This window comes from Hydra viridissima, unplaced genomic scaffold (assembly GCF_058129835.1).
Source record: "Hydra viridissima isolate aposymbiotic clone 2 unplaced genomic scaffold, HvirCarnegie_v1 scaffold_18, whole genome shotgun sequence".
Lineage (NCBI taxonomy): Eukaryota > Metazoa > Cnidaria > Hydrozoa > Anthoathecata > Hydridae > Hydra > Hydra viridissima.
In genome coordinates, this window is record NW_028324317.1 from 1,716,508 (window position 1) to 1,739,173 (window position 22,666).

At 37.3% G+C, this 22,666-nt stretch overlaps 1 pseudogene; it reads left to right on the top strand.

The window, feature by feature from the left end:
• Positions 1 to 2,011: 2,011 nt before the first annotated feature.
• LOC149876780 (uncharacterized) lies at positions 2,012 to 12,431 on the top strand (annotated as a pseudogene).
• Positions 12,432 to 22,666: the final 10,235 nt, after the last annotated feature.

Sequence of the window (22,666 nt, forward strand, 5' to 3'; positions counted from 1 at the left end):
CTTTAACAGTTGATGTGTTTGTTTCAGATAAAGACACGTTTCTAGCGTTGCATGTTGATAAAGTCTTGCGTTCCAAATAAAGGTCTTTTAGATAATTTAATTTTTTTGTCTTTTTTTCCACTCATTGTTGTCGAAAAAATTAAACAAAATTAATATGGTGCTCACCTTGTATACGAGAAGTCTCAGATTCAAATCGTAAATAAAGACCCTGGTAGTAATTTAATTTAATTAGTTTCCCTTAATCATTTTTATGGTTTTGAAGTCTCACACAGAATAATTGGATTTATGGAACATAAGGTAATTAAAGGATCAGTTTGTAACATGATAAAAAGAAAGTGGAACATGTAAAAAAATTTTGATATTTGAAGTTCGCTGAAGGAATGGTTTGAGAATAGTAACTTGAATCAGTTATGTAACGTAATTTCGATTAAAATTACTACTGTCGTAATTAAAAATTGATTTGCCCACAAACGATTACAAATAGGAAATCATCATGATCACACTGAATTAAGAACAAGCTGTCTAAACTTAAAAAAAATCTCCTCACAAAAGTTTCGGTTCATTTCGTTAGTGGTTTGAACAGAAATTTTGGCCGAAACCGAATGGGTAAAAGTTTGTCGAAGCAGAAATTTTTCGTTCACTATATTGGCTGTCAAAAGAAAGTTTTTTTCTACGCGCCAACAAAGTATGTATATATATATATATATATATATATATATATATATATATATATATATATATATATATATATATATATATATATATATATATATATATATATATATATATATATATTAGGCCGGATCATAAAAATTTTTTTTAGAATTTGTGAAAAGTGGCGTGATATAGTGTTGTTTAATATTTACAAAAAAAATATTTCTAAAGAATTGATTATACTTTGCATTTTTAAGTTTTAAGGTTTTATATGCTAAATATATTTACTTTAGTACATGCATTAACTGAAACATGCATTTAACCCTAATACTAGATATAATCCCAAGGTTATGAAATTGAACCAAATCTATACCTACCTAACTAAATTAACCCTAATGATATGATTAACTCCAACGCTATTATAACTTTATATTATTATATTATTATTATTATATTATTCTATTTTTATATGATTGTTTATTAATTTCTGCTTTTATCAACTGATTGCAGAATTTATCCGTCTCATCTTGTATTTTTAGAAATTAACTGAAATTCTGATATGTTATAAAATTGTAAAACAATAATGATTTCAAGATCTAAAGCTTCAAAGAATCGTCATATACTTTTTGGAGAAGGTCGTGAATTACCCAATTTTTGCTTGCCAACCAACAAGCAAGTAGGCAAAGCATACTTGTCTGAGAAGAATTATGAAACTGAACCACTACGGTCTGTTTGTAAGAGACTAGCAGAGAAACTTTCTCAGATATGGATTAAAGCATCAGTTCCTACTATAAGTCTTCGAGGCATAGAATTACAGTTGGAGAAGTACATAGGCAATGTTCAGAAAGTGATTCGATCAAAGTCTGCAACAGTCAAACAAGATGAAATAGAAAAAGATCTTGACACATTGTTTGACATTTGTTCGTGTAAATGCAAAGAACTTTCGTCTTGTTGCTGTCAAATGGTTCTGAAGGTGCCAGCAATTGAGCATGACTTCCTAACTGATCAACGCACTATACGTGTTGGCAGAATAGCTGGAATCGACAAGAAGGAATCCGCACGTGCTGAGAGGCGTTTAAAACGAAAATCTGTTTCATTATCAAAGGAAGAGACTGCAGTTAAGTGTGCCAGAGTCGTTGAAGCATCTGATAATGAATCAGATAATGAAACAGACAACAATTCTGACACCGAAACTTATTCCCCTTCCGTATCAGATGTCGATACCGAAGTCACATCTACTCGTCTGAAAAACCGTTGTTTAAAAAATATTGCTCTACAAGCAGATGGTTTTGGCATATCAGATAGAGCAGTAGCCGCAATTGTATCAGCAACTCTGGTTGATTTTGGTATAGAGCATATGGGGCCAGTGGATCGGAATAAAATTCGCAGAGAACGAAAACTACTGAGAACATCCTGTAAAAATGCTGATTGTAGAATTACTGGATTGTATTTTGATGGAAGGAAAGATCAGACTTTAAAACTTGAGAGGGATAGGCAGACTGTGATTTCTGAGCAACATATTTCCATTTTATCAGAGCCAAATTCAAAGTATGTTGATCATTGTACGCCAACAAGTGGATCAGCCAAATCCATTGCAGATTCAATAATTGATACTGTTGACTGCACGAACCTTGTTTGTATTGGTTCTGATTCAACTAACGTTAATACTGGTTTAAACAATGGAGTTATACGCAGAATGGAAATTGAACTTGGTCGACCACTGCACTGGTCCATTTGTCTTTTACATCTGAACGAGCTTCCTTTGCGACATCTTTTTCACTCCTTAGATGGTGCAACAACTGGACCCCATCATTTAATGGACCAATTGGCAAGTCTATTTCAATGTCTGTTAAGAAACCCATAGTCAGCTTTGCCATACTTGTTGGTGAACCTATTATATGCAATAAGCAGTTGTTAAGTAGTGATCAACTGTACTTTTTCGAAATTGTTATGCGGTGAAGACAGGTGTTGTACCAGATAGATTTAATTCTAGAACACCTGGGCGACTAAACCATGCAAGGTGGTTGACACTAGCAAACCGTGTTCTACGCCTCTATATATCTACTGAAGATCCATCAAATGAACTAATACTTTTGGCTAAATTTATTGTGAATTCATATGCGGTTGTTTGGTTTGACATTAAGAAACATTCAAACTGCTGGAATGCTGCTCCACACTATTATAAAATGATAGAAACATCACAATTTCTTCCTGTGCGTTATCGAATAATAGTTCAGCAAGTTTTGAAGCGCAATAGCTACCCGGCTCATATCAAGAGCATTATTCTGGCTATGCTCAAAGACAACCGCCAAGTGATCCGTAAGCTTGCGTTGAAGAGAATTTTTCGTGCTCGTGAAGATGACATACCAAATCGAAAATTTCAACTCCCTGAGATACGATTTCAAGCGACTAGTTATGAAGAACTGATTGACTGGCAAACACAGCCCCGCTTGGAACCTGTTCTGACAAAACATATTCCAACTCTACAAATATTGGCATGGCTTTCGTCAGTTGAAGACATAGTTATTGACATTAAGCCATTTCCATGTCACAATCAAAGTGTTGAACGTGTGATTAAAATTGTGACTGAATCAGCATCTAAAGTTTATGGTCATGAAAATCGTGATGGCTATATTCGCGTTCAACTGGAGCGCCGCAAGTTGATGCCTCACTTTGACACAAAATCTGAATTTAAGAACATTTAAGTATAGTTTCTAATCAACGTTTGCTAATGATATATTGTTTTGACTGTTCAAATAATTTGAATTTTATTATAAATTCAATCAATAAATTATGTAACAAATGAGCGTTTTTAAGTTAATTTATTTGAAAACTTCAAAGGTAAAAATACAAAGTATAGCAAAGTAGTAGCGAAAAACGGTTTGCAGCATTGCATTCAGCGTATTTGAGAGCCAATTACTGGAAATTCCCGAAGAAATTTTCCAAATTTTTTTAAGTTATGATCCGGCCTAATATATATATATATATATATATATACCTTAGCATAAAAAGTCTTGAACTTTACAATTGTAATTTCGTTACGGAAAGAGCACGAACGTTCAATGGCGTTACAGATTTGACAATTTCCATATTTTTTACCTGTGAATATGATAAAAATGTGTTAGCGGTTTTTTTATGACGATATTTGAGGGATATTTTCGGAAAACTATCCGGTATAAATGAATGAGAAAATTTATAAAGAGAGGTTTTTTGGAGAAATGGCAATTGTCGTTTTATCGATATGTCTGTTGCGAGAAACCTAAAATGCTGGCCAGTTATTATAACCTGCTTTTATATGCCCTTATTATAACCTGTTTTTATATGCCCTTATTATATTTAGCTCCTTAGTTTTTAAGTAACAAAAACATTTATACATAAAACCTTAACAAAAAACTACTTATAAATTTACCTTTCAAAGAGTCTCTTCTTCCGAAATGGGTGTCTCCCAGGGTAAATGCGACTTCTCCTTACTACTGTTTAGGCTATTTTTAAATTGGTTTAACAAAGAAACCCGAGAACCCAACCCAAATATCTCCCTGAAAAGACTGCCTCCCAAAGTCCTAACCGTCAGTTGTTGTTTGTACTATTTTGTGCATGTTCTCCCTTAAGATGAGTTTCCACTCATCTGTTTTTGCTACGGGAAAGGAAAAGGGATGGGAAAATTAATCATGTGAGCATGCGCAGTAATTAATTTTCAAAATTAATTTACAAATTGCACGTGCTCACGTGATTAATTTTCCCATCCCTTTCCTTTTCCCTTATTAATTTACACATTAAAAACGATATCAGGAAAAAAACTGATACAATGATAAAATGACAGTAAAGCGTATCTAAGTATATAATAAAAACTAAGGAAAATATTATTTTTATACCACCTGAATTCCATTCGTTCCGTCATTGAAAATTTTCAAAAAGATTACTGTTCCAGCCTAAGACTAGTAAAACATTTCCATGTTAGGCCAGGAATCGAACTTTTTTTTAACCAGGGTCTAAGAATAGTTTCAAAGCAAAAGCGAAATTATTCCTGCGCAAGGAATGGTTTTAATTGCCAATATAATCACGGATTGCATTATTCAAGATGGCCGTCCTTTTTACAATTTTCATAAACCTGGTATGCAACGCCTTCTAAACATTCTTATCGTTTTTTGATATTTTAAAGGGGACAGGGAAAAAATATCTAAATCTCTTCAGCCCAGTTGTTGCTCCAAATTAAATTAACTATGCTTTACTGCAAGTTTTATTTCACAGCATTTCACTCTCTCATACAATCCTTTCAAATCCTATCGAAAATTTCAATCCTATCCTTTCAAAGAAAATGTAGACCAAAAGTAAATTTACTTACTTTTTAAGTAAAGATTACTTTTAATTGTAACTAAAAGTTATTTCAAATGTAAACTTAAGTAATCAAATGTAATTTTATGTAATTTACTTTTAATAGCCATTTCAGTTTAGTTAAAAAATATCACATGTCTACTTAGGAAAACTAATTATGTAAGTAAATTTTATTGACATTTGATAGCATGTAACTTTTTTATAATGTATTTTAAAGTGCTTTTTTTTTTACAATTACGGTAATATAATTTTTTTAAAAATAAATTCTTTTTAAATGTAAAAATGCCGTCCTTACTTTTCACAAAAAAAAATGTTTAACAAGGTGAAAAAGAAACCGATTTTCCTTTGCAGCGTAAGAAAATAGCAGATTAGAATAATTTACCCACTCATTTATTGTCTGAAAATAAATTGGAAAATTCTTATGAAAACGCGCATGCTCAAGAAATTGGAGTATAGTCTCAACAAACTGGAAAATAGTATTCGACTACGTAGTAAACTGTAGTAAAACGAGTATCAGTGCATCGCATTTGTACGAAGTATGGCAAGAATCAGGGAGTTGTTCACTTGTTTTCCCGATTATTAAAAAATCGTTGTAAAAACTATTTAGCGATTGTCTCAGGATGTTCGAATTATCCCACCGCATTAAATCCCAACAATGACTAGTTGTAGTCAATTCCACAATCGCTAGTCTGAGAAAAAATTTCTCAGTTTTTATCCAATCTAAAAAGAGTTTTGTCACGCTTTCTTTCATAAAATGTTCAAAGTGTGTGGACTGATTCTTTTGAATTATTAATGAAAGAAACAAGAATCTCAGAAACTGTAAAAGTGAAAAAAAGATAAATATCGGGTGTTAAACTAGGGACTTGTGAAACCTCTGAGGTCTTGATATAACATCAAACTTAGAAACTGAATATGCAAAACGGTGTGGAAGAAAGGAAGAGTTATGTGTGTTAGTTCAAGTACTCAATATGTTTCAAGTACTTAATATATGTTTCAAGTACTCAATATATGTTTTAAGTACTTAATATGTTTCAAGTACTCAATAAATGTTTCATTCTCTAATGAAAGTTTTGATTTCCTAGATGAGAAACATCAATTGGAAACACCTGATAACGGATCATGTCAAGAATAATAGCCAGAAAAATATGGTGCAGCAATTAAGCCTGTAGTTTAAGTTTTTATCAAGTTTATTTATAATTGAGTAAAAAAAAAAGCGACAGATACTTTTTACTGAAATTGCTTTTTCTCTCTATGATGAGTATGTTGATTGGAAATTCATGAGAAATTACAAAGACAATCAAACCGCTTTAGCATTTTCAAATGATGGTGTTTCAGTAGACACATTATCCCAAGTTAAAAAAAAAGCCGAAACCAAAAGCCATGCAGAGAAGTTTTTAAGTCTAAAACTACTAGAAAAGGCAGGTTCTTGCTCATTTTCATTTTTGGTCTCCTTTTTGAATTTTTTTGATGATGTCGGGTTGAAAGTTTCCGACAACGACGACGACGACGACGATGACGATGAAGAGGATGATAAAAGATATTTTTTCATGACGTGATTGTAATGAAAAAAAATTAATGGGTGTAAAGGTGTTTAAATGTTGCGCAAAATTATGCGTAATAATAGGCTTGTCCGAGAAGAAGGTAAAAGCTTCCGGATTGACCGATTTGCGCGTCGCCGGAGTTGAGCGTGACGACGAGTCTTCTTCCAGCTGAGACGCCGGGCATGGAATCTGACTCTGCAAAATTTCTGTAAAACGAAATGGTGGTGGTAGATGCGGTGGAAGCGTTGGATTGGTACAGCAGCCCAGTTGATTTGTTGTTGAAGGAAGACACGTTTGATCCGTTCCACGAGGACAAACAAAAATCTTCTAATCCAGATGAGGAAAAGAAGCATGTGCTGTTTCCGTCATAACCAGGAAAAGTGTTGTAATTGTTTGCGCTGGAAGATGTCCAAGGACTGATGACGTTTCCAGGAGATGCATATCCGTCGTACATTCTGACTCTGGACTCCCACCAGTTTCCAGAAGCGCCAATGATGTGCATTCGGATGTATTTCAGAAAAACGCCATTTTCTTTCCCATTGGTGTTCAGAAGCACATATTCGTTTCCGTAAGTGGTGTTGAGGTACCTGAACGTCGTCGAGTACAATTTAGCGGTGGAAAGGAGAGGAGGGATGGAGGTGAATGTGGAAATGAAGGGTTGAATCCAGTACGTGATGGAAGCAGCGTTGTTATTGACCAATTTGATGGTTAGGTTTGATGCAAAAGACAAGTCAAGCGTGAAATATCCTCCCAACGAGGTGGTGTTGTATACGTTGCATCCTTACAAAGAGTTGGCATAATATGATCCGCCGAGAGGGGAAAAAAGTAAGTCGCAAGCAAGGGCAGTGGTGTTTAATCCAATTCCTTCAGTGGATGTTGAACTGTTTTCGACAACAAGCTCCCCGTCAGCCAATATTTGAAGGAAAACCATTCCGGGAACTCGGGTTCCTGTTCCGTAATGAGCCAGCCATAATCTTCTCAGAACGCCTGAACCGTTGACGTAGCTGAAGACAGGTGCGGTGGTTGATCCGGCGACAGTTTGAGATTTCAATCCCAAAGATGAAAAACTTGAGTTTGGAACAAAGCCTAAAAAGTTGGATTTTTGAGACAAGGAGTCAGCGTAATTTTTTGTTGCTCCATCTTGCGCGCTTGTTGGATCCGTCACGTTGATTAATTGATGGGAATTCAAATCCAAGTCCGCAGTGCCAGCCCCACCGGCATGCGTGTCAACGTAATTTTTGGTGGCTGAATCTGAGGACAAAGTGGGCTCTGCCAAATTGGTCAATTTGTGTGACGTCGTGTTGATGTCTGTGTAAAAGATGTTGTTGTATGCCACTTTTGTATCCACGTAGCTTTTTGTCGCTGCGTCCTTTAAAGCGGTTGGATCAGTTACGTTGATTAACTTGTGGGAATTCAAATCCATGTCTCCCGTGATGGTGCTTGACCCGTCCGTTTTGACGTGCATGCTCGAGCTGACGTCGACGTAATTTTTTGTGGCGGCGTCGTAAAGATTGGTCGGCTCGTTCAAGTTGATCGCTTTGTGAAAATTGAGATCCAAGTCCGCTGTGCCAACTGAGGATCCTCCTCCGCCTGTCGAATGCGTGTCAACGTAATTTTTTGTGACGGCATCGTGCGAGTTGGTTGGTTCTGCCAGGTTGATGATTTTTTGAGAGTTAAAATCAATGTCTGCAGTGATGGTGCTGGATCCATCCGTTTTGATATAAACGTTGCTTGCTGAGTCTGTTGCAAGATTGTCGAGATAAACGCTGAACTCGTTTCTGTTGAATTTGTCAATCATTTTTTAAAAGAGCAAAAAAAATTTTTAATTCGCAAGTGATCACCAAAGGGTGTTGACAACGTCTTGAAAGCTGTTTCCCTCTTCACATTTTTTCAAGACGTAAAGACACAAGTGACCGCAATAAGATGTGTTTCCAAATTGAACCCTTTCGCTGTTGTAAAAGACAGGGCTTTTTAAGTATTGAACCAATTCAAAAAGAGGGGGTTGAGCGTAAGAGTCAAAGCTGAACTTTTCGTTTTCGTCTTTGTACCAGCACACCCAATGAAACCCTTCCGTGCTCGAATCCCCAGTGTTGATAATCCTGCATTCTTTTTTTCTCGGTTTTTTTGGCAATGTGTCTCTGACAAAAACCCCTCGAAAGTTTTTTATTTTTAGTTTTTTTGCTGCTTTCATCAATTGAAAATTGGTTAAAGCCTCGTTTGGCAAAATAACTCCTTCCACATTGATCATTTTGTTCATTTTTTTAAATTTGTTAATTTTTTTTGGTCTCCGCGATTATCCCTCTGCACTTTGTGATTAACATTTTTGACCTATTTGAGATTTCTTTGTTCTCCGCGATTATCTTTCTGCATTCAGCGATCAACCTTTCTGCCTCTTCTGTCTCTGCCTCTTCTGCCTCTTCTGTCTCTGCCTCTTCTGCCTCTTCTGTCTCTGCCTCTTCTGCCTCTTCTGTCTCTGCCTCTTCTGCCTCTGTCTCTGCCTCTGGATCTCCCTCTGTAATTTTTTTTAGTTTGTAATGACCATAAGCCAACGTGTGTATCCCATCATCCAAAATGATTCTTTTGTCATCGTCGGAGCTGAGAGAGGTTTTGTTGATTTCCTCCGTGAAAACGTCATGCAAATGGTATCGGATGACATTCATTTTGTTTAACTTTTCTTTTTTGGTTTCGAGACATTTTTTGTCATCGTCGTGTGTGATGTATTTTTCGACGACATATGTTTTCACCCCCTTGCATTTTTTGCATTTTTTTTTCTTGTTTTTCTTGATGTATTTTGTAAGAGTACAATTTTGACCGCAGACCGACAAACTCTTCAATCTGTTTTCCTCCGGTTTCGTCTTTGAACATCCCAATGACCTTTTTGTTTAAGCCAACTTTGAACCCAGCGTTTTGAATGGCTGGATGGCTTTTGCTAAAATCGCTCGTGTCGAATTTTTTTTCCACATCGTCGGCAATGTCTTTGTAAAAATCGTCCGTTTTTATTTCATAAACCAGCGAGTCCGTGCCTGTCATTAGAAGCTTTGCGTCACCATGATATTTTTTTTTGATGTAATCATAATGGAACTCGAAAATTAAGGTTTTGCTCAAATCCAAAATGGACATTCCCAAATAAATTGGTTTGTTGTAAAAAATATTTGTCCTTTTCATGTGAACGGCAATTAAGTTTTCGTCGAAAATCGTGTGTCGGTCGTAATTTGGTTTCGCCGATAATTTTATTGCCTTTTCCTTTTCTGTCACCAGTCTCACACCCACTCTTTTTTCAATGTTCTCCATTGTTCTTCCAAACACCGAATTGTTTGTCAGCTTGAAAAAATCTTTCTCAAATTCGCTAGTGGCTTTGTTCTCAATTCTGTGTTGAGGTCAATGTACGTTTTCATCCAATCACGTTGCTCAAATTTTATTCCTCTGTGCACCTTTGAAATTTTCATTCCCAATCGTTCGTACAACTTCAGGTTTTCACAGTGAAGGACATAATTTTTTTTGTCGTTTAAATTTGGAACGAGCTTATCCACTTTTCCAACTTTCATTCTCTCAGGGGCCAACGGATAATCGTTGTGTTCATCGTGAAGGCTTTCAGGATAATCCAAATCAACCTCCAAAATGCACGGAACCGTTCTCCAATCGGACAGTTCGTCTTCTGACATCCATTCGAAACCGTGAGTGGGAGGAGGTTTGCACATGGCCCAGCCATACTAATTGTTGGCGTCCTGGTATTGAATGAATTTTGATGGTTGGCTTGGATCGTACGAGTCGCCCATGTATTTGTTGTTCGATTTTTCATATCGGTTTGAAATCATGCTGATCCCTCCACGAACCCCTTTTTGGATCATTCGAAGCATGTCTGGGTCACTCAACAATTCCAATTTTTTTTTGTCATTCTCATTAAAGCGTCAGATGCCAACCCGGGAGACGTGTAATACCAGGCTGGGTCGAGCTTATAATGTTTTATGCAAATGTCCCTGAAATTTTCAAAGACGTCCGCCAGAATCAAAACGTCCGACACATTGTAAAAATCGTGATAATCTCTGAACGTTTTGCATTGAAACACGTTCCAAACCTTCTGCGCATGCGCGTAATCTTCATCGCTTATTCCCTCGTGTTTGAGTTCTGAGAAAAACGCTTCTTTTGGTGGCAATTGCGTTTCTTGAAATTTATCGAACCCATCCACCCAACCGTAAGGGGACACGTCTTTTTTTCGAAGCAAATTGAATTTTTCTCCTTCAAAATATTTTGCGAGGTTTTTGAACTCTTCTGGCAGTAAATTTTTTGACAAAGCATCCAAACCGAAGGAAAGGAATTTAAAGCTGTCGATGAACCTCAATTCAATTTTTTTTTCTTTGGTTTTTCCGTCTTTCCCAATGAACTCTCCCACCGTGATTTTTTTCGAGTAGCTGATGTATTTTTCCTCGTTGCATGGGATGCAGTTTATTTCTCCTCCCAATTTTTTGATAAACAAATGGCTGTCGTAACCTGACAGATTGTGAAAAACGACAGGAACAAATTTTGGGACTTTATATTTTAAATTGCATTTGTTGTGTGCGGCTCCTCGATATTTTCCAGTAAAATGACAGTGATCGCGCACCTTTTCTGCATCGAGAATTTTTTCTTCGCAAATGTGACAAACCGTCGCGGATTTAAAATTATTTTCATCCTCCTTTGTGAGAACCATATTTTTTTTTTCTTGGTTTTTTCAAAAATTTCTTTTATTTCTTTTTCCAAACTTTCGACAAAAAATTGGGCCACGTCTTGGTTCTCGTTTGACGATTCTGAAATTGATGGTTCTCCGTCATAAACGGTTTCGTCAAAACATTTGATGTAAAAGGAAAAGGAGCTTGGAACGTGACTTTGAAACTTTTTGGTGTACGACTGGTCTGGGTTTTGTTTGCACGAGTCCATCGGTTTGATAAAACTTTCAAAATCCGCGTAAACAATGAATGGAACCCTCATCGACCTTTCCAGGTGCCCAAATTTCATGAACGAATTTTTTGGAGGAAGATCCATCCGTGCTGCGCTGTGCTCTCTGCAATAAGGCGAATGTTTTGAAAGATCCTCCTCGCTTTTCATCCCCTGCAAGCAATTTCTGCAATAATATTTTTTCACGTTTTTTTTGGATGCTTGGGAAGATATGAGTCGACTCAGATTTTTGATCAGACAATAATGATTTGTTTTTCCGTCTGAAACAATCAGCAAATCTATTTCATGCTTTCTGTTCAAGCATTTCGATATTCGCAAAGGGTGAATGGATTCTTTTTCGTAACCAAAAACGTTGACGCTGATGTCTGGATTGTTTTTTTCAAATTTTTTGATTTGATCGAGTTTGACAGGAAAATCAATCCCCTCCCAATTTATTTTTTTTGAGTTTTCGATCAAGTCTTTGTCAATCCTTTCTCCGTTTTTTTCTTTCATGTTTAACGCCCTGGTGACGCACCACTTGAAGCATTCATTGTCTTCGTTCACCATGTTGATGATTGCTTTTTTGCTTGACAGAAAATCATCGAGAGGGATGTACGACCGACCACCGAAAAAAATGGACATCAATTTAATTGACTACATGGGCCTGTAGTCAATTAAATTGATGTCCATTTTCAAGATGGCGGACACTGTGCAATTCGATCCCATTTTGTTGTATTTTTCCATGTTTTCCAGGATCTCATCTTTTGCTTTTTCATAAAAATCTCCCATGTCCGTCAACTCCAAAATAATCCCAGCTTTAGACAAAAAAAAGCACAATTCGATGCACCTCCTCTCCGGTAGTAAGGCTGACGCTCTCCATATCGATTGTCAAAACAAGGCTCGCTTTTTTGTTTTTATTCTCTTGAAGAATCTTTATCGCTCCGTCTTTCGCCAAATCTAAAAAGGCAGAAGCATCCTTTTGGTTTCCTTTGACTTGATGCGAAAATTGTTTTGCAACATATTTCAGTGCGTGATTTGTCAATTGAAAATGAATGATGGGTTTGTAAACTGCATTGCGCACAATTGATTTGAGGACCGTTGATTTGAGGGAGTCTACTTTTTTTTTCACTTCGTTCCCCACATTGCTTATTGTTCTCTTCACAACCTCTGGAACGTACGGTTCAACGAACTCAAACAAGCTGTTGAAACTGTTGACAACCGCATTTCTCACAGCCGTCGTATACCTTGAAAAAACTCCAGGAGTCATCACAGGAGAAGAATTTGGAACAGGAGTGTTAATGAGGTTACGCGATGGCTTTTGATTAGTCGCAACGACAGGATAATAATTTGGAACAGGAGCGTCAATGAGGCGACACTCTTGAACAGTCGCAACGACAGGTTTTTGCAAATGGGATGGTTTTTGAGGAAGAGCTGGTTTCCGCGTGATAGGTCTTGGTGGAATTGTTGATGGTTTCAGAGCGATGGCAGGCTTTTGAACAGTTTGACGTGGGGCGATCGAACTAAGATCAGGACGAGGAGCAATGACAGGTCTCCGTTTTTTATTGCTTCAACGAGATCAGACTTTCGCATCTTTGAATAATTTTTCAATTTTTGAGCTTTGGCGATTTCTCGCAATTCTTTGACAGTTTTGTTTTCCATTTTTTTATTGCCAAGAAAATTATTTAACTCAAATTCAATTTTTTTGGTTTCGCCGATTTTTCGCATTTTGCTTTCCATTTTTATTATGCCAAGAAGAAAATTTTTTTTTCTTTTTTTCCGAGAATTTTTTCAATTCTTTTTTTCCGAGAATTGAAAAATTTTTTTTTTCGGACCAGGAGTTTTTTTTCATTTTTTCGGACTTGGAGTTTTTTTTCTGTTTTCGAGTTTTTCAGAATTTAAAATGTCAATCCTTATTCCATTTTCCACTTCTCCATCACGACGCTCCAAATATCTCCAGCCATGCTCCGTCTTTTTCATTGCTTCGTAAAGGGATCCGTATTCAACCACATCCCCTGTTTCGATGTTGGTCGTTTTCATAGACACAGGTTTTTTTCGAATCGAACCAAGCCTCTCGTATTTTGGGTCGATCGGTTTTTTCGCCGTTTGTGTTTTTATTTCTTTTTTTGGTCGACCCACATGTCTGCATTCTTTTGCACCTTCCAAAAGCGAATCTTTGCTTACGAGATTTTTCTCAACCGCAATCATCAGCAAAGACAACAAATTGTTTGAGGTTATTGTGACACCATTTTCTCTCAGCAAATTTTTCAGATAATTTTTTGTTAGTCTCATGTTTTATTTTTGAAAAGAAAAAATTTTTTTTAAATTAATTTTTTTGTCAAGAATCCTTAATAAACAGCGTTCATGTTGTTTCCGTCTGAAACAAATTGGATCAGTTTGTCGGAAATGATCACTGCGAAAATAACGGTGCTGTCTGGAACGGCCGTTCGGAACTTTAGGTTGACAACCAATTCAACCGTTTCGGAAACAACTCTTTCCTTTTGCTTGCTGATGTCGACAAAAAACAACGGAAACAAATTTTTATATTCAAGCAGAGACAAACCGGATTGACAAACAAGCTCGTTTGTGCCATAATATTTTTCGTCAAAAGTGAACGCATCGGAATGAGCCATGACCACTTTCTTTTCTCCAAAATTCAAGTCGTAATTGTAATTTGGATATTTTATCCCATTGACGGTCACGAAAAAATTGCTGACGTCGCAATGATCGAACACGGCTGGATTTGCGGTTTGACTGGAACCTCTGTTTGTCTGAAGACCAAACACGATATATCTCGGAACGCTTTTGTCCGTGATCCTTCCAAGGGTCCAAGTGAATTCTGTGAGACCCGTTGGAATGGCTTGCCTTTCGACTTTGTTTGCTTTGTAAGCCACTGGAACTGAGATTTTCTTTGCCATCATGTTCACAAATTCGGATTTTTTCAAAACATCCAGCTCAATCCTTGGCATGAAAAGTCGGAATTTTTTGATGTCGATTATTCCTGCAGTAACAGCTCCGGCTCTGTAAATGGCGTCATCGTATTCTTTTTTTGTAAAGGTGATCGTGTGTCTGAATCCGTAAACGACTTTGTCGTAAGTTTCGCAAAAACCAAAAATGTGTTTTAAAGGCATCCTAAAAGAAAATGCGCCAATGGATGTGGTGTCTGCAAACAAGTGATCTCGCCTGACGTTGAACCCCGTGCTTCCAGTCGCGTTTGAGGTGTCTTTATACCACATTTGCTTCAAACCATCGGCAAGCTGAAAACCGAAAGGATATTTCAACAATCCAAGCATGGTTGTTCCCTGACCTGGATACATGACTCTTTCCACTTGCTGTCCTGATAAGTCATAAGTGACGTCACTGAACAAATACATGATGGCATTGTTCACCAGAGCAATGTTGTCTGCTGCTGCGTAAGCGGTTCCGTCATTTTTTTTCAGAAGTCCTTCGACGAGGATGCAAGCCTCAGACGAAAGTGTCTGCACTGACTGACAATCAATCTCAAAAACGATTGATCCTGAAGAATTTAAATCGAGGTTTGTTGAAAGGTACTCGAAAAAATCAACTTTTTCAATGCCGGTGTCGTAGACAGGCTTTTCGTCAATTATTAATCTGTCGGTGTTTATCATTTTTTTAAAATGAGAAAAAAAATTTTTATGTCATTTTTGATTCGTCAAAAAAAAAAATCACGCAATCAAAAGCCTGCTCCCCATTTTGACCAGATCTTGGATTCTGGAAGCGTTCTTTTTTGTCATTTTCTTTTTTACTTGGATGGACAAGCCAAACATTTTTTTATGCAGCTCTTCCATCGGATTAACAGATTCATATTGCTTTGACGCCTCGTTCAAAATCGTGCTGGGATTTGGCGTCCCTGTCTTGGCGTAAACTTTTTCAATCGCTTTTTTGCCTTTGTCGATGGCAACGTCTCTGGCGGTTGATATGGCAGAAGAGGCCAATTCTTTTCCTGCAGATCTGGCGGCGGTGATCGTTTCTCTTCCAATATCGCTTGCTGCTGCTTTCCTCAATAAATGTAGAGATGACTTTGATGCGTTTGAAGCGATCATTCTCCTCAAAAAATTTTTAAACGTGTCAACGATCCCTCCTCCTCCTCCGACGTTCTTTTTTAAATATCTTCTGTTGTTCACAATGAGCATTTTAAAATGAGAAAATTTTTTTTTAATTCGTGTTTCACGACTCGATGTATTTTTGAATCGATCGGTATTCCTCTTTGTTGATCTCCCCCTGCCTCAAAAGCTCGTCACAAATGGCTACAGCTTCGTTTCTCGATGCGATATTTCCAGCATGACCAGCGGCGATGCTCAAACTAAGTCGTTGCACAAGAGCATTTGGATCGCTCGGAAGAATGATCACTCCGTGTCCTTTTTTTCCCCTCGTTTTTGTGTAATTTTTTTCCCAAAATTTTGGAACAATATTCTCCCACTTTTTACTTCTCGAAGCTTTTGGCACGGTTGGCTTCCCTTCTCTCTCCATTGCATGCGTTTCGACCAATATTTTTTCATAATTTTTCAAGTCCTCGTCTGTCACCTTTGTCATATCAGATCTGGACCTTGTGATCAGCTCCCAAAAACCTAAAGTGCCCTCATACTTTTCTCCATCAATAATGATGTCGTTATTGTCAATGAAAATTTCTTTGTCTCCAATGAACATTTTTCCGCGTTCTTTTGCGTGAATTCCAAAAACTCTGTCTGCAACAGCTGCTTTGGTTGCGTATTTTGACAAATAATCCAAAGCAGTATTTCCAACATTCATTTTTTCAAACGTTTTTTCAGCAGTTTTTGAACTTTCAAAAGACCGCTTGCTTTCTGGATAAGTCAAAGCCAGTGTACTGCTGTCAATATCTCTGTATGCGATGCTTTTCAGCTCGTTTTTCACTTTTTCGTTGCTCTCGATCAACGGTTGAAAAAACTTTGACAGATCAGTCTGATAATTTCATCTGAAACGTTCCGGTTGAGGCTCTCATTGTAAAGCTTCTCCCTTTTGGCCATGTAATTTTTCACAATCTCATCTCTCTTTTTCGGGTCTTGTATTTTAAAGAATTCCATTTTTTAAAATACGGAGAAAAAAAACTTGAACACAAACGAGTTTGCGTTTGCGATCATTTTCCCTTTTTGGAAAAGTTGTTAAATGCTTGAATGGCTTCTTCTCTTCCTTTTTGGATCAACGACTCTTTGGCCAATTCATCAATGCTGCTTTTTGTTTTTGTTCTGATTTCTTCGGTCATGGTTTTAAATTTTTGAAGCTCGCCGAGGATGAGTTCGTATTCGGAATCGCTCACAAACCCGTCCATGAGCGATTTTGAAATGTGATCGCTAATCGTGTTCAATTTTGACTCGGAAAGAACTTTTATTTTTTCATGCTTCTCAGCCTTCAGCATCAATTTTTTGTTTTGGTGATTTCCGAAAATGGACAAAGCCCCCAATCCAATTGCAACCCCCTCGCATGCAATCGAAACTGGAGTGGCAACGACGGTCGACAAAAGTGCAATGCCTGTAATCCCCAAACCAATGCACAACGTTTGCAACCCATCGTCTGCGAAACGAATAATTTTTGCCACTCGATGGTACTTTTTGCTCAAAGCCATTCTTTTCACTTTTTCATCCTCCATTTCTTTTTGGATCTCACTGATCTTTTGAAGACGATAAGCGTCATCGGATGGTGCCGTTGGAAGAACTGGATAAATTTTTTCAGTGTTTTTTATTATCTCCATCTTTTTAACAAAGACAGATTTTTTTAATTCGACTCGATGTAATTTATTTTGCAAAGCTTTTCGCCTTTTTTGACAATGACGTCATTACCACTGTTGTTGGTTATATCCAAAACGATGTCTTCCACAGGCTCAGAAAAAATGGCATCGTTTTTGTTAAAGTTTAATTTGTCACTTAATTTGTTCATCAAAGTGACGACTGCGATTCCTTTCTCAAAACTCAATCCAACAGACAACGATATTGACGTGTGAGCAAGAGCAGCAAATTTAATGTCTTTCTGAGCAAAAATCTCATGATGACCGTTTATGTTAAAACAGTTTGGGTGAACCAAATCTTTTTTTGCCACAATAATATTTTGCGATGTCTTTTTTTGCAGGTTTTTGATTGTCTCCACCAAATTTTCCAGCTCATTGATTCTTTCCACCAAATTTTCTAAATTTTTGGTCCGATCCGACTCTTTGAATCGGTCCAACTCTTTGACCCTCTCATCCATGTGTCCCAAATACATTTTCGAAATCTCCAAACTCGAATCAGCGTGTTTTTTTGCCGAGGAGACGTTTTTAAAAAACTTGTGAGGGGCATGCATTTTTTATATGAAAAGAAAATGTTTTAACTCATTTTATTTTCATTTTTTTCGTGTTTTCACATTTCTTCGTCATCGGCTTCATTCTCGACCAAAAATTTAACCACTTCGACATGACCGTTTTGAAATGCCAAATGCAACGGCGTGCATCCGTCTTTATTTCGAGCGTTTACATCGGCTCCGTGTTGCAATAAAAGTTCAACAAGGTCTAAATGACCGTTTTGAGATGCCAAATGCAACGGTGTGCATCCGTCTACATCTTGCGCATCAATATTGAATCCGTTTTCAATCGACATCTTTTTAATATGAAAAGAAAGTTTCTTAACTCATTTTATTTTCTTTTTTTTTTCTTCGCGTTTTTCACATTTCTTCGCGTTTTTCACATTTCTTCGTCAGATTCCATTTCCCCCAAATCCAAATCGCCACCCATGATGCTTTGAACAGAAGACCCGTTTTTTTGCGATTACCACTTCGTGAATCCTAACCTGAATGAACTCGATCTGCGCTCCAACAAAAACACCTTCGATTCTCAAAGAGGCAACGGCAAAACACTTTTGTCGAACATATTCCAAAGGATTCACTTTCACCAGCTTTTTGTTCTCCTTTTTGAAAAACAAAGAAGAAAACTCAATGCTTTTTTCGCTTTTCTTTGTTAACAATTTTCCGAAAAAAATGGGTGCTGCATGTGGCATCTCAGATTTGTTTTTCAAAATGGACAAATCCTCTGTCGTTATTTTTTTCGTTCTTCCTCCTTTTTTCAAAGTTGGAATCATTTCCTTGACTTTTTCGCGAAGAAATTTTGATATTTTTTCAGTCGTCTCGATAAACTTTTTTTCTTTTTCACTCATTCCGTTTTTTTCGTTGAAACCGAGAAAGGACATTGAATATCCCTCCAGCTCGTTCGTTCCAAAACTGCAGTTCTCAAACACACCCAGAGAAAACAAAACGGGGGTTCTTAAAACAAAAGGACCTTTTCCAGATGGGTACTCATAAAAAAGCGGAATCTTTTGGTACTGAATGGGTCTGTTTGCGGAATAAATCTCTCCAACCGAAAATTTGCTCTCATCAAAATTCTCAATCGTCACGAAATTCATCTTTTTTATATGAAAAGAAAATTTTTTTAACTCATTTTTTTCAAACGGATCAATTCATTATTGTCCACCCATGAGTTAAACGAGTCTGAATATCCTTTCCATTTGACCAGTGATTTGCTTTTTGTTCTGCGAATTATTTTTTCAATTCTGAATATGCTCTGATCCGTCTTTTGCATCTCCTGTTCGTAAAAAATTCCTTGAATGTCTTCACCGTTGGCGTCGGTAACCTTGTACGTGGGCGGATCCGTTCTCTGAATTTTTGACACGGTAAAAACCTCCTCGGTCCATCTCGGCGTGTACCCTTTTTCAAAATGAGGCTTCTTTTTTGTGATCCTCACTTTGTCTCTGGCGTCATTTTGATGGAAGAGTGTTTTGTGCTGTTGTAATTTTTCACCATTTCGTCCAAAACGTCAATGTATTTATTGGTGCTGTTGGCTGAAAAATATTTAAACATTTTTTCTTTCATCGTTCTGTTCCATCGCTCGACGACACAGCTTTTTTCCTCATTTTCAGTGGAGTACAATTGCACACCCAACGCTCTCACGTGCTTGTTGTAAAACTCTTTTCCTTTTTTCACCCACATTTTGTCACACTTTCTTTCACCAAAAATCTTTTTCAACGCCTCAGCCACTTCAAGACCCGTTTTGCTTTTCAACGGAACGATCCATCCATACTTTGAAAACACATCGATCACCATGAGCAAATATTTTACGCCCTTGTTGAATTTTGAAAACGATTGCATGTCAACCAAATCGACAGCCCATATTTCATCGATGTCGTTCACAAACACTTTTCTTCTTTTAAAATGACGAATGACCGGTTTGTGAAGCTCCTCTGCAAGCTGATCAGTCCATTTCAGAGGCATTTTTTTTTTTTTGAGACACCCAGTGCAAATTTGGCATTAGCTTTGATGATGGGAGCGATAAGTTTTCTTTTGTTCATTTCTTTTTGAGTAGGGTTTGGAATGGAGTTCATTTCTTCAAGCATCATTTGATCCGCCAAATTTCTGCTTTGAACGTCGTTTAAATATTTATAAGCCAAATCGTGGTGGTATGCTGCATTGTCCACTCTGTCCACCGGTTTGCTCCACTCTTGGTACATGTCGGTGGATGTGAGCCTTTTGTCCAGGTTCGTGCCAGGCCCTGCAAAATTCATTCCTGGAATGTGCATCTCTCCTGGAAACTTTGCCAATGGAAGCTTTATTTTTTTTAAAAAAAGTTGTTGATTGACTCGACCAAGTCACCCCCTTTTGTGTGCTCATGCAAAGATGATCCCTTGAGCGCATTCGAAGAATGCGCTCAAGGGATCATCTTCGCATGCGACTATTGTGGAACGACATCTTCACTTGCGACTATAGTGGAACGACCAAACGTGCATTTGGTCGTTCCACAATAGTCGCAAGTCCCTTTTATCATGTTTCTGTTGTTTTTTGTCCTCTCGTTTCTCATGTGAATGGTTTCTGTTTTTCTTTTGCATTTGACACAGTACATTTTTTATTTAAAAAAAATATTTTTAAATTAAAAAAAATGGAAGTGACCGATTTGTCATGGAATATTGGAAAAAACTAAATGGACAACAACGAGCTTTTACCAAGAAGCATTAGAGGAATCATCGTTGGAAAGTCCGGTTGCGGAAAAACAAACTTGCTTTTCAATTTACTACTCAAGCCTGGATGGTTGGATTATAATCACTTGCATGTTTTTTACAAATCTCTTTTTCAACCTGAATATCAAATACTCAAAAGTTCGTTCGAAAAAAATTTGCCAAAAGAGTATATTCTCGATTTGTTCAATGTCGAGGTGCAAAAAAAAATGGAAATATTAAATCTAAACCCCGAAGATGTTATTGTTGAACTTTCAAAAGAATGTGGTGAAGAAACAAACATTGAGTGTCAATTTTTCGAAACGGATGACGATGTGCCAGACCCTTCCGAACTCGATTCAACAAAAAACAATTTAATGATCTTTGACGATTTGCAATTGAGCAAACAAAACAAGTGCGAAAAATATTACATCCTTGGAAGACACTCCAATGTCGACATGTTTTACCACGCTCAAAATTATGTCAATCTCCCCAAACGAACAATAAGAGAAAACACCAACTTTATTTGCCTCTTTCCTCAAGATGGTAGTAATATTAACCTTATTTATCGAGAACATGTTTCGAGCGACATGAAAAAAGAAGAGTTCAAACAATTTTGCAAAAATTGCTGGTCTAAACCTTACGGATTTGTCGTTATCGATTTGTCGTCAAAAAAATACAATAAAAAATATCGATGCGGACTTAATGATCCTAATTCTACAAAAGAAGCCATTTAAAAAATTTTTTCACCCATTAAAAAAATGTCAGGCATAATCATCGATGTGGATGGAACATCCAACATAATAATAACAGAATTTTTGGAGAAAATCGTTTTTGAAAAAGAAAAAAAATATGAGATGGCTTTTCTCGGTCTTGAGACATAAAACAGCTTTCCAAACATCACCAGCAAAAACAATTCTTTCCGGTACAGCATGAACAACGGTGTCAATTGGAAAAACGTCGTCATTCCAGAAGGAAGCTACGACATCATCGACATCAACAATTATTTGCAAAAAACCGTCTCAAACACAATCAAAAATTATGCGTCTCAAAGCGCAAGCTACGTTGCCGCAAATAAAATCAGTTACTCCCCAGAAAACATCAAGATTGGATCCAATTCAAACACTTTAAAATCAACCATCAAACTTGGATTGAACTATATGATGGATCTGAACGTTGAAAACAGCATCGCCTCCCTTTTGGGCTTCACAAAAAGACAATTGGACCCCAACTCCGAATACGAGTCCGACGACATTGTCAGAATTACAAACGTCAACACGATCAGAATCGTCAACAACGTTATCGGATCGGCATACATCAACGGCTCGCAATTAAATTGCATTTACTCCTTTTACCCCTCTGTGGGTCCTGGCTTTAAAATCATTGAAAGACCAACCCATTTGGTTTACCTCCCTGTCAAAGTACCCGAAATTTCCACGATGGTCACACGCATTGTCGATCAAAACGGTTATCTAATCGACTTTCGCGGCGAGGACATCACGATCCGTTATCACATTCGAGAAGTGAAATAAATATTTTTTCCCGGCATTTTAAAAATGAGCAAATATGTTAGTGTCAAATTAAATGTGTCACAAGGACAGACCGAAAAAATAAAAAAATCAATGATGGAAGGAAAACCCGTGAGCATCCGGATTTCAAAAGATGATTTTCACGGAAACGACGTTTTGCTTGAGACAGAAACTCAACATCAAAAAATTGTGGACGCTCTCCATCGAGGAGTTGGGGTCACCATTAAAATGAGCAAAACTCAAGTGGAACACAACGCAAAAGTAAGAGGAGGATTCATCGGTGCTCTTTTGCCTTTATTAGGCATGCTTGCAGCGCGAGCAGCTCCTGTTGTTGCCACTGGTCTATTGGGCGGAGCTGCCTCTTCGCTTGGATCCACTGTGATCGACAAAATTTCTGGAAGGGGTGTCGTTTACGTCAAAAAAAGCGGAAATGGAATAAAAATGGGCACCCACAGAGGAAACGGATTGTTTTTAACACCCTGGGTCAAAGGAAGCTCAGTCAGAGATGGCCTTTACGTCAAAAGCGGAAGAGGATATGAATCCATCGGCTCCGGATTGCTTCTCGGACCAAACTCCCCATTCTCAAGCGTCCCTTTTTTAAATTTAATTTTGTGAAAAAAAATTTTCTTGGCGTAATAAAATAAACGGAAAAACGAGAATCTTGCGACATGACGACGGAACAATTAGAAGCATTAAAACACTTGACTCCATTGAATAT